This window comes from Cricetulus griseus, chromosome X (assembly GCF_003668045.3).
Source record: "Cricetulus griseus strain 17A/GY chromosome X, alternate assembly CriGri-PICRH-1.0, whole genome shotgun sequence".
Taxonomy (NCBI): domain Eukaryota; kingdom Metazoa; phylum Chordata; class Mammalia; order Rodentia; family Cricetidae; genus Cricetulus; species Cricetulus griseus.
Window position 1 is genome coordinate 71903731 of NC_048604.1, and position 10108 is coordinate 71913838.

At 36.8% G+C, this 10108-nt stretch overlaps 1 pseudogene; it reads left to right on the plus strand.

Moving 5' to 3' along the window:
- Positions 1–8852: 8852 nt before the first annotated feature.
- Positions 8853–9367, plus strand: LOC100764791 (annotated as a pseudogene).
- The last annotated feature ends 741 nt before the right edge of the window (positions 9368–10108 follow it).

The following is a 10108-nucleotide window of genomic DNA, read 5'->3' on the forward strand; positions in this document are numbered from 1 at the left end:
AGAACTGATGAGGAAGAAATAAGAGGGTGTAATGAGTGGTATGAAAAAAGCACATGATAGGCATGTGTGAAGATAACATAGTAAAACCAACTATTTTGTATCCCAATTTTTAAAACTCCTGGAATATGATTAGCTTGAAGAGGAAAAAGTCTGAACTGAGTCTCAGATTCAACAATAACTACATTAAAAACTGTTAAAATTAAGCCATAAAGGAATTTTAATTCTATATTCCAACTTGTTGCTGAGTTTAAAATGTCTTCCCCAGTTTCAGTCTGAAGCAGGTAGAAGATATCTGTAACTTCAACAAGAGGTGACTACTAGGAGACAGAACATGACAGCTGTTGTAATTCCAAACTTATTTTCTTTCAAAATTCCGTTTGTCATTACTGTGTTCACTCAAATTTTTGGTCATATATGCTAACATGATTTCTTCGCCTGCTTAGGATAGACATTGCTCATTGGAAATGAATACATTTACACTGGTTTCTAAACTTGTCTCTGGTGGTTCAGTGACTATAAATCAATTTCTTAGAGCAATTTGTGCTGAGGCATGCAGGTGCCATGGTGTTTGTGACTCTATAAAGCTTGAAGGAAAGCTCTCAGGATAGAATGGTGATTCAAAGGTCTGACTGAAGAGAAGCTCTGCTATGGTCTTACCCATCTTACTGGTCTAGGTTCTGGGCATTGCCCAAGAATTGCCTGAGAAATTTTATCAAGATGGAAATATGTGTGAAATATGACTTTAACTTTGTAAAGATGTGTTAAATTTATGCATGCTGAGGAATATTACTTTAACTATGTTAAGGTTGTTACACTTGTTTATGCTGTATTTGTCTAATGATATAAAGATGTGCTGTGTTGCCTGCCTAAGGCACCTGATTGGTCTAATAAAAAGCTGAATGACCAATAGCTAGGCAGTGGAAGGATAGGTGGGGCTGGTAGGTGGAGAGAATAGGTAGGAGGAAGAATCTGGGCTCAAGGAAGGAGAGAGAAAAGAGAACAGGGAAAAAGAGAAGGGGATGCCTGGGGCCAGCCAGCAAGCCAGCTGCCAGACAGACAGACAGACAGACACAGAGTAGGACATATAGAAAGAAAGCAAGGTAAATATTCTGAGGCAAGATGTAGATGAAGAGAAACAAGTTAAGTTATAATAGCTAGTGTCACAAGAATAAACAAAGGCCATGGATTAATAACTAATAATAAGTCTCTGTGTCATGATTTGGGAGCTGGTTGGTGGCCCAAAAGAAAGTCTGCTACAGAAATATTATGACAATTTCTGGTGAAACTTAACTTTAGTAGCAATGTCCTGTATGTAAGAGTTAACTTGAAAATAATTATATAGTGCAAAAGAGAGTTTTCTTTTCATTTTTCTTTTTGATATATAATATTGCTATGTAGATCAGGCTGGCCTTGTGCTCATGACAATATTGCTACCTCAGCAACATAAGTGTTGCAATGGCAGGTGAGTACCACCTGGCTAAATAATTACTTTTGAGGGCATATTGTATCACACAATAGCTGCATGACCTGGGATACACATTTCTAATACTGCTTCCTAAATAGAGAAACAGATTTTAAGAAATCAATTATTGGAGTAATAACAGTAAACCCTAGGAGAAATACAATGATACAATTGCCCAAGGTTGCTGAGTAGCAAAGAAAATCATTTATGTGTAGGACAGGAATCTAAATTTTGAGGTAGTGGCCAACATGGAGTAGATGTTCCACTTTTATTCTTTAATCCTGGGGAAACCACTTTTGTGGAATAGCATTGTGATATAGAAAATTATGGCTGAAATACTTACATGTTTTTGGTTATACAGACTAAAAGTTCAAAGTGTCTATTGGAGACTGAGGAAGAACCCCCAAAGGAGAAAGCCTTTATTGCAGCACTGTTCATAGCAGCTAAGATATGGAATCAACCAAGGTGTTAATTGACAGACAAGCAAAGGTTATATATGTATACACTCATATACAGGTGTATTATTTAATCCTAAAAATAGCAATCTTGTCATTTCTTTTACAACCTGGGTGAAATTGGAAGTCAAAGTGTTAGGCAAAATAAGATAGACACAGAAATGCAAACCATGCATGTTCTCACTTGTATGTGAAAGTTACAAAAGTTAATTTCATAGAAAGAAGAGAATAGTGGTCACCGACCAAGCATGTAACACAATAGAACATAATAAAGAACAAATAAACAGACACGGTCATCTCTAGCCATCTTATTGTCAACAAAGTTCCAAAAATATACATTAGAGGACAGACAAGCTCCTCAACAAATGCTGATGTTAAAACTGAATATCCACATGTAAAAGATGAAACTTGGACGGCAGCACACTGGGGAGGGTCTAGGCCCTGCTCCAAATGATATGACAGACTTTGAAGATCTCCCATGGAAGTTCTCACCCTCCATGGGGAACAGAAAGGGATGGGATGCTGGTTGGTGGGGATCAGGGGAGGAAGGGAGGGTGAGGGAACTGGGATTGACATGTAAAACAAGCTTGTTTCTTAATTTAAATTTTAAAAGCCTGAAAAATATTTAGTTAATAGAAGAAAAAAATATGAAACTCAACCCCTAGCTTTTTCCTGTACAAAAATCAATTCTAAACAAGTTGAGGATTTTCATGTCAGACTTCCAATTTTGAAACTACCCAAGGGAAGTGTAGGGAAATACTTCACAATGTAGGCACAGGCCAGAGATTTCAGAAAAGGTCTCTAATAGCTCAATAAATAAGAGCAGAATTGTCAAACAGAATTGTATCAAGTTGAAAAAGTTTGTATTCAGCAAAGAAAAGAATCAAAAGGATTTTAGACAATGCAAAACATTTGTTAGTTTTTTCAAGACATAATAAAATTAGAACAACAAAGACAAATTTTTAATAGGGAAAGGGTAGGTGTATAGACCAAAGTACAGACAATTCACTTTTGATACTATTCAGTTGAGAAAACCTTCCCAACAAATGATTCTGTAGTTCTAGAACAACTGGATATCTGTAAAGAAAATGAACTTTAACCCCCAGATAATATTATAACAGTGATTTTCTATTTCTCATCCCCATTACCTTGCTCCAAATAGTAGAGATCACTGATATTTTCTTTGAAATTATATTTTTTGCCATTTAGAGAGCTTTAAACAAATGTAATGGGGCAGAAGCCAATCATTTCACAAAAGCTTCTTGCGATCAGCATTATATTTGTAGATCTGTTCAAGCTGCATGTATCTTTGTGCATTTCTTTTTGTTGATAAGTGTTATTTTATTATATGGAGGTGCCATTGTTTATCAGTAACTGTTAGATATTGCTGTCCTTCCATATGTTCCCCCATTAATTTATAGACATAAATATTTATAGATATGAGACTTATAGGGAGATGTGTCATTTAGCTGCTCCTTTAAGAGAATTTGCATCAGGGAACATAATTAATTGACAACCCTGGATACAGCATGAAAGGATACAGAACATCATAAAGATTGAAATCATGCGTCCCCCAAGATGTTCAGATGCCAACACTGAGCACTGGCAGTACTAGAGATGACTTCTCCAATGGACTTTTGCTCATGGGCTCTGAATTGTCTTGGCCAAAGTATTCTCAGATTTTCAGTCTCTCTCTTATTTTACATGTATCAAACCTACAAATAGGCTGAAGACTGTCCTTGACTATTGCTTCTTTCTTCTTTATCATTCCCAAGTATTTCAATGACTCGCTTATCCCTTTAGTCCTGTTTTGGCATCTGCTTTTATAATGATCTGAAATCACACACACACATTGCCTTATTTTATGGTTGTTCAAAAATGTAAATTATTTGAGAACATGAACACTGTTCTACAACTAGTTGTTAGCCAAAAATGTAATTTATTTTTAGTGGAAAGAACATGAAAGCCAGAGAAAGGGATAGAGTGCTGTGGAATTCTGCCTTTTAAGCCATAGCATTTCTGAACACACAACAGTGTGGTTAGCCAGACCAGGCCTACACCTTGTAGCCACTGGAAAAGTCCCCATGCTTCTGTAAATAATTTCTCACCTATGCTCCTGTAAGTAGTTGTAATGATGATCATTTGTTCACCAATAAACAAGTGAAAGAAAAGAAGAGGGAGGTGATAAGTGAGAGTGGAAGGGGGACAAGAGAAGGCAATAGAGGGTGAATATGATCAGAGCATAAAATATAACATACATATGAAAAGGTTGTAATACAATCCATTATTATGTGTAATTAATATATGCTAATAGAACATACAAGTATGATTCTCATTATTACAAAATTAGTATCTCCTTGTTTTAAATTGCTATATGATGAGCCATAGAACAGATATGCCATGGTTTGTCTTGTCATTTCCCTTTGGCTGTCTCCAGTAATGCAACTAACTTCCATATACATACTTCTTTATGCATGTGAAAAATATTTCTCTTAATTCTTTAGAAGCAGAAACTCAACAAATCATACATATATCTTATATGTAGTGGACATTATCAAAATTGTCTTCCAAAAACTTTACAACACTTTACATTGTCATTAGTAGTGTATGAGAAACTGTTCCACACACCTTCTTCAGTATTAATGCTGTTAGTACTTAAACTTGCTGCCACTTTAATGGACAAAATGTTCTACTCTTGCTATATTAGAATTACCCAAATTATAAGTGACATTTGAATAACATTTCATGTGTTAATTGATCATTTGGACCCTTATTCCCCTATCTTCTTGTCCACTTTCCAATCATATTTTTTTTTAATATTTTTGGTTTCCATAAATGTATATATTTGGCTTACTTTTAGTCCAGGCATTAATTTTTGGACAATGTTTTCTCTTAGTGTATTGCTTGTTTCACTTTACTTATGTTGGACTTTTTGCTGTAAAATGCTTTCCGTTTTAATGTTGTTAAGCTCACAAATATCTTTATATTTCTACATTTTGTGTCTCATCTAAGAACGTCATGTAAAATTTATAAACATCCATAAAATTTCTATGAATAGTTTTACATTAGGATTTTTAATTAATGTGGAATTACTTTCCAAACAGTATCAGATAAGAATATTCTTTCTTCCTTCTTTCCTTCTTTCCTACTTTCTTGTTATTTTCTTTCTTTTTTTTTTTTTTTTTGAGACAGGGTTTCTCTGTGTGACAGCCCTGGCTGTCCTGGAACCTGCTCTGTAGACCAGGCTGCCTTCAAACTCAAGAGATCTACCTGCCCCTGCTTCTGGACAGCTCAAATTAAAGACATGTAGCCATTAAGTGTTTCCAATTTATGAATTAAATTTAACTATTCTATCCTTATTAAAATGAATTATCACCTTCTCTGCCATATGTCAATTCATATCAATATCTGTTTTATATCAATTTATATCTGCATTTCTAATTTCTATTGGTGTTATCCTCTCAATGTAGTCAATTAATGAAAAAAATTTAGCACCAATTATAAAATTTTAGTTATTATAGTTTCATAACAAGTCTTATATGTGGTAGGATATAGCTATCTTTGCTACTTTTATTTCCAAAATTTCTTGGTTATATTTTTGCATTTTCTCTTCCAAATAATCTAAAGTGATCCTATTAATTTTTATGTAAATAAAACACATTAGATTTATTGACATTTTTAGAATTTATAGAGCAATTTGGAGAGCATACCCATTGTGTTAATACTGAGTTAGTCTTTCATTGTCAATGAATATCACTACACTTATTCTAATATTAAAATACCCTTAAATAATTTTTTATAAGTGTTTGCTCCATATTAGTACTATATATATTGTTAGGGTTATGTCTAGATGTTTTATTTTAGGCTTAGCTGGCATTATAAATAATATCTCTCTAGAAGATTTTCCTCTTTTTAAATTAGTAATTCTATTTTTATTTTTTTCTATTTCTTTATTTAAATTAGAAACAAGCTTATTTTACATGTCAATCCCAGTTCCCTCTCTTAATTGGAAATTGCCAATGTGTATTGATTTGGTATCTGTACTCTTTTATGCAGTGGGTGACCAGGAATATACTGTGAACTTTTAAAAAATATTCTTTTTACATTTTATATTTTACTTATATATGTGTGGGGGTTCCACATGAGCTGTTGCATATTGTGGAGATCTGAGGAAAGCTTTGGGAAGTCAATTCCCTCCTTCTGCCATTTTGGGGATTAACACTGGTCATCAGTTCCAATTGCAAGCACTTTTACATACTAAGCCCCTGTCTTAGGGTAACTATTGCTGTGATGAAACACTATGACCAAAAGCAAGTTGAGGAGTAAAAGCTTCCACTTTAACAGTGTTCATCATTGAAGGAAGTCAGGGCAGGAACCTGGAAGCAGGAGCTACAGAGGCCATGGAGAGATGTTGCTTACTAGCTTGCCCTCATGGCTTGCTCAGCCTGTTTTATTATACAACCCAGGATCATCAGCCTAGGGTTGATATACCACCCACAATGGGCTAGGTCCTTCCCTATTAATCATGAAGAAAATATCCTAAGTCTTGCCTACAATCCAATCTTTTGGAGACATTTTCTCAATTGAGTTTCCCTTCTCTCTGATGACTCTATCTTGTTTCAAGCTGGCATAAAACTAGATACAACAGCCCCCTTACTGGCCCAAGTTGTCAATTTTTAAGTCCTCACATATTAGGCCAAACCTATATGTCAAGTGACGTTCTTCCTATATTGAAAATATTGACTCAGCTCTGTTTAGCACTCTTCTATAGTAGGCTGGATCCAATTTTTTTCCAGTTGAAAGGAAATCAGAGTTTAGTCAATTCTAAGGATGATTATTATATAAGAGCTCTCTTCTTCATATGACAGGTAGGATTTTAGTTGGGGGGTGGTAGAGGAGGAAGGGAGGGAGAAGGGAACTGGGATCATCATGCAATTAAATCTTGTTTGTAATTCAAATATATAAAAATAAATAATTAAAAAATAAACATTTGCAGAAATTTAAAAAAAGAGCTCTCTTCTTTCATTCATCTGGTGCTCTTCGAAGCTCCCTTTGTGCCCTGAAACATGTTGGTCTGCCATGAAGCCCACAATCTTTAGCTTTTTGTGTTAGCCATTTAGTAAATAATAGGAGATGCCTACTTTCATGCATTGATTTCATGATTTCTGAACTATACTCAGGTCATTCTCAGAATGTTATATTTCTAAAGTTTTTGGTACATAGTAGGTGCTATGCAAACATTTTCTCATTGGTTTCAACTTCTTATGTGGTGAAATTATAAAATATGGCTGGGGCAACCGTTCAGTAATAGAACACTAACTGAGAATTTATAAGGCTCTGAGTTTACCAGCACTAAAAAAATATGCCGAGGATAGGTAGAACTAAAAAACTAGAATGAATACTCAAACAAATGTAGGAGTGCCATAATGCATAAAGAGTAGAAGTGTTAACTCCAACCTTAGGGGGACACTAAGGTTTCTTTGACTCTTCCCCTTTTCATCATATAGAAAACATAAAAATGAAGGGATACAGATCATCAGGGGAAGCGTTTTAAAGACAGGCTTTTTTGTTAGGCATGGTTTTCAGGGTGATCTACTGGAAATTGGAGACCAAGAGACTCAATCTGGAGAGGATTCTGAGGAGTCTGTGTTAGAACAGGTGAGAGGGCCAGCTTCTTAGTCACAACTCTGTTTTCTGACATCCCCAACTCAGTCCAGCCTTAACTTGGGGGTAAGAAGGAACAAGCGGTTACATGGAGACTGCTGAAATGGAATAGAAAGTGTATGTTGGCCTGGACTGTCTATTCTCTGTGCAGTATGTTTTTTGAGGACATAGCATGATGGTCTACAGCTGGTCAAGGAAACAGAATTGTGGGGTTCCAGCCAAGATCTTTTCTCATCAGAGGCAAAACTATAGTCAGGGCCAATATCTTTTCTAATTGTTGGCAGATGTGACCAGACATCCATTTTATTTTTAGTGACTAACTTGAAGTTCTGAAATGTGAACTGTGTTTACTATACTTTGGAAAGTGTAACAGATATTTGAATGCTTAGCTCTTTAGATCCCGGCCCACCATCCTAATAGGCTCCCTGATCCTCACACCCACTCACATCTGTAGTTATTTTCTGTGTGTGGACATGCCTCTAAGATGCTGCCTGAATCTCTGGAGAAATCCTATTCTGTTTGTCTCCGTTAGTGTATTCTATAAGCCTACTAGATAACTGTTGGACCTTAATGCACGTAAAGTATACTTTTACAGGTAACATTAAAGTTTTCTTTATGTATATCCTCATTCCTATTTTACTTCCTTTTCTCTACAATCAGTTACAATAATTAATTTGTTATGTATAATTTCCTATTTTTTATTATTTTAATATTTGTCTTAGTTTTGTTTCCTGTTGCTGTGATAAACTATCTTGACCAAAGCAATGTTGGGACAAAGTGTTTATTTTGCTCTCAGTTCCAGGTTAAAATTCATCATGGCAGCAATAGGTGTTCGAAAGAATTGATTGCTTTACATCTATAGTCAAGAGAGAAGCCTCCCTCCTGACTCTTTTGCTGAGCTCTGAGGTGGCTGGGGGTGGGGTGAGGTGGAGCAGACTGGACACTGAGCTTGGCCTGCATCCCTACAGAGCAGATAGCCAGCTCCAGGGGCCTCATTCCCTAATAGGGGAGCCAGCTCCTTCTGTACTAGTCCTGCAAGTAGACTTCCACTTGCATCAGAGGAGGGAGGGAGTTCCCGAGTCTCTTCTGGCACCCACATGGTGGGGGAGGATGGGAGACTTCAGAACATAGAGAAGAGTTGAGTGAGTTGTGAGAACTGTGTGCCCTGTCCAAACTGAAGTATAGAAAGTTTCTTCCTGTACTGGTGACATCCCAGCCTCAGTTTGCTCCATCTGAAGCTGCTCCTTGTGAAATATGACTCTAGACTAAACATGAGTGACACTCCCTGCAAAAAGCTGCATGACTATGTGGAATGGCTTGAGTATTTCATGGTGGATTTCATTGTGATGGCCTTCTTATCAGCACAAAGAAACAAGGATCCAAGTTCTGAGGGTAGAGCCTGCATTATGAATACAGAAAAAGGAGATTGTTAGGAAGGGGTACAGCAGAATGACAAATAGGTGCCTTGGAGAGCAGCAGAAAAAATAATCTTTGTGTGCCATGCAGAGCTAAATGCCATCATGAACAAGAATGGAGCTAATGTGAAGGGCTGTAGTATGTGTGTTGCTTTGTTCCCATGTATGAATGTGCTAAGCTCATCATACAGGCAGGTATAAAAGAAGCTATTTTTGTGTCCCATAAATACTATAACAGTGAAGAGACAATGGCTGCTAGGCTTATGTTAAATTTGGCTGGGGTTAGGTTCAGAAAACTCACACAGAAGTACAGCAAGATTGTAATTGACTTTGATGCAGTTAATAACTGACTGAGTCAGAAGCCTCAGTGATTTCTATCATTTATTTCCAAGAGGAATAGGACTCCCTGCCTCAAAGAAGCCAACAGCGCCTTTCATCTTGAGGTTGCTCATAACTTTTTAATAGCCAGCACAGCACACTTAGTTGTCTGAAGAATATAAAACCTTGAATCTTCTTTACTGTCCCCACTGTCATGTGGATCTACATCTGTTTAAGCTATTGATTTAATTTGATTCAGAAATTAAAGGCCTGTCCACAGGGCTGGAGTGAAGGTCTCTCCATTTTCACAGCCTTTCTGGCTGGAATAAGAGTGGCTCTACAGCAGAGTGTCAGCTCTCTCTCATCACAGAATTCCAACAGCCACTCTTTGTTGCTACATGGGCTAGGGCATAGAAATAATTGCTTTGCTTTCTTAACAGAGACAAGCAGGCACACAGTGATGTGAACATCTGGCCCAAATGAGCAAGAATGCAGCTGATATGAAGGGCTGTAGTGTGTGTTGCTTTGTTCCCATGTACTGAAGGCACTAAGCTCATCACCCAGGCAGGTATGAAAGAGGTTTCCTTGGGAAAAAATAGATGATGGTAGCAGGAAAGTATTTGCTGCAGAGTGGAGGGGAACTTTCACTCATCTACCCAGAGAAGGTTGAGGCAGACAATCCGTGTTCTGGTAGATAATCAGTAGAACTGAACCAGGAATAGTTTTCCTGCCTCACACAGAGCAGTGGCACACTATTCCTCTGGAGGGTAGGGATAACCTGTGGTTCTAGCTTC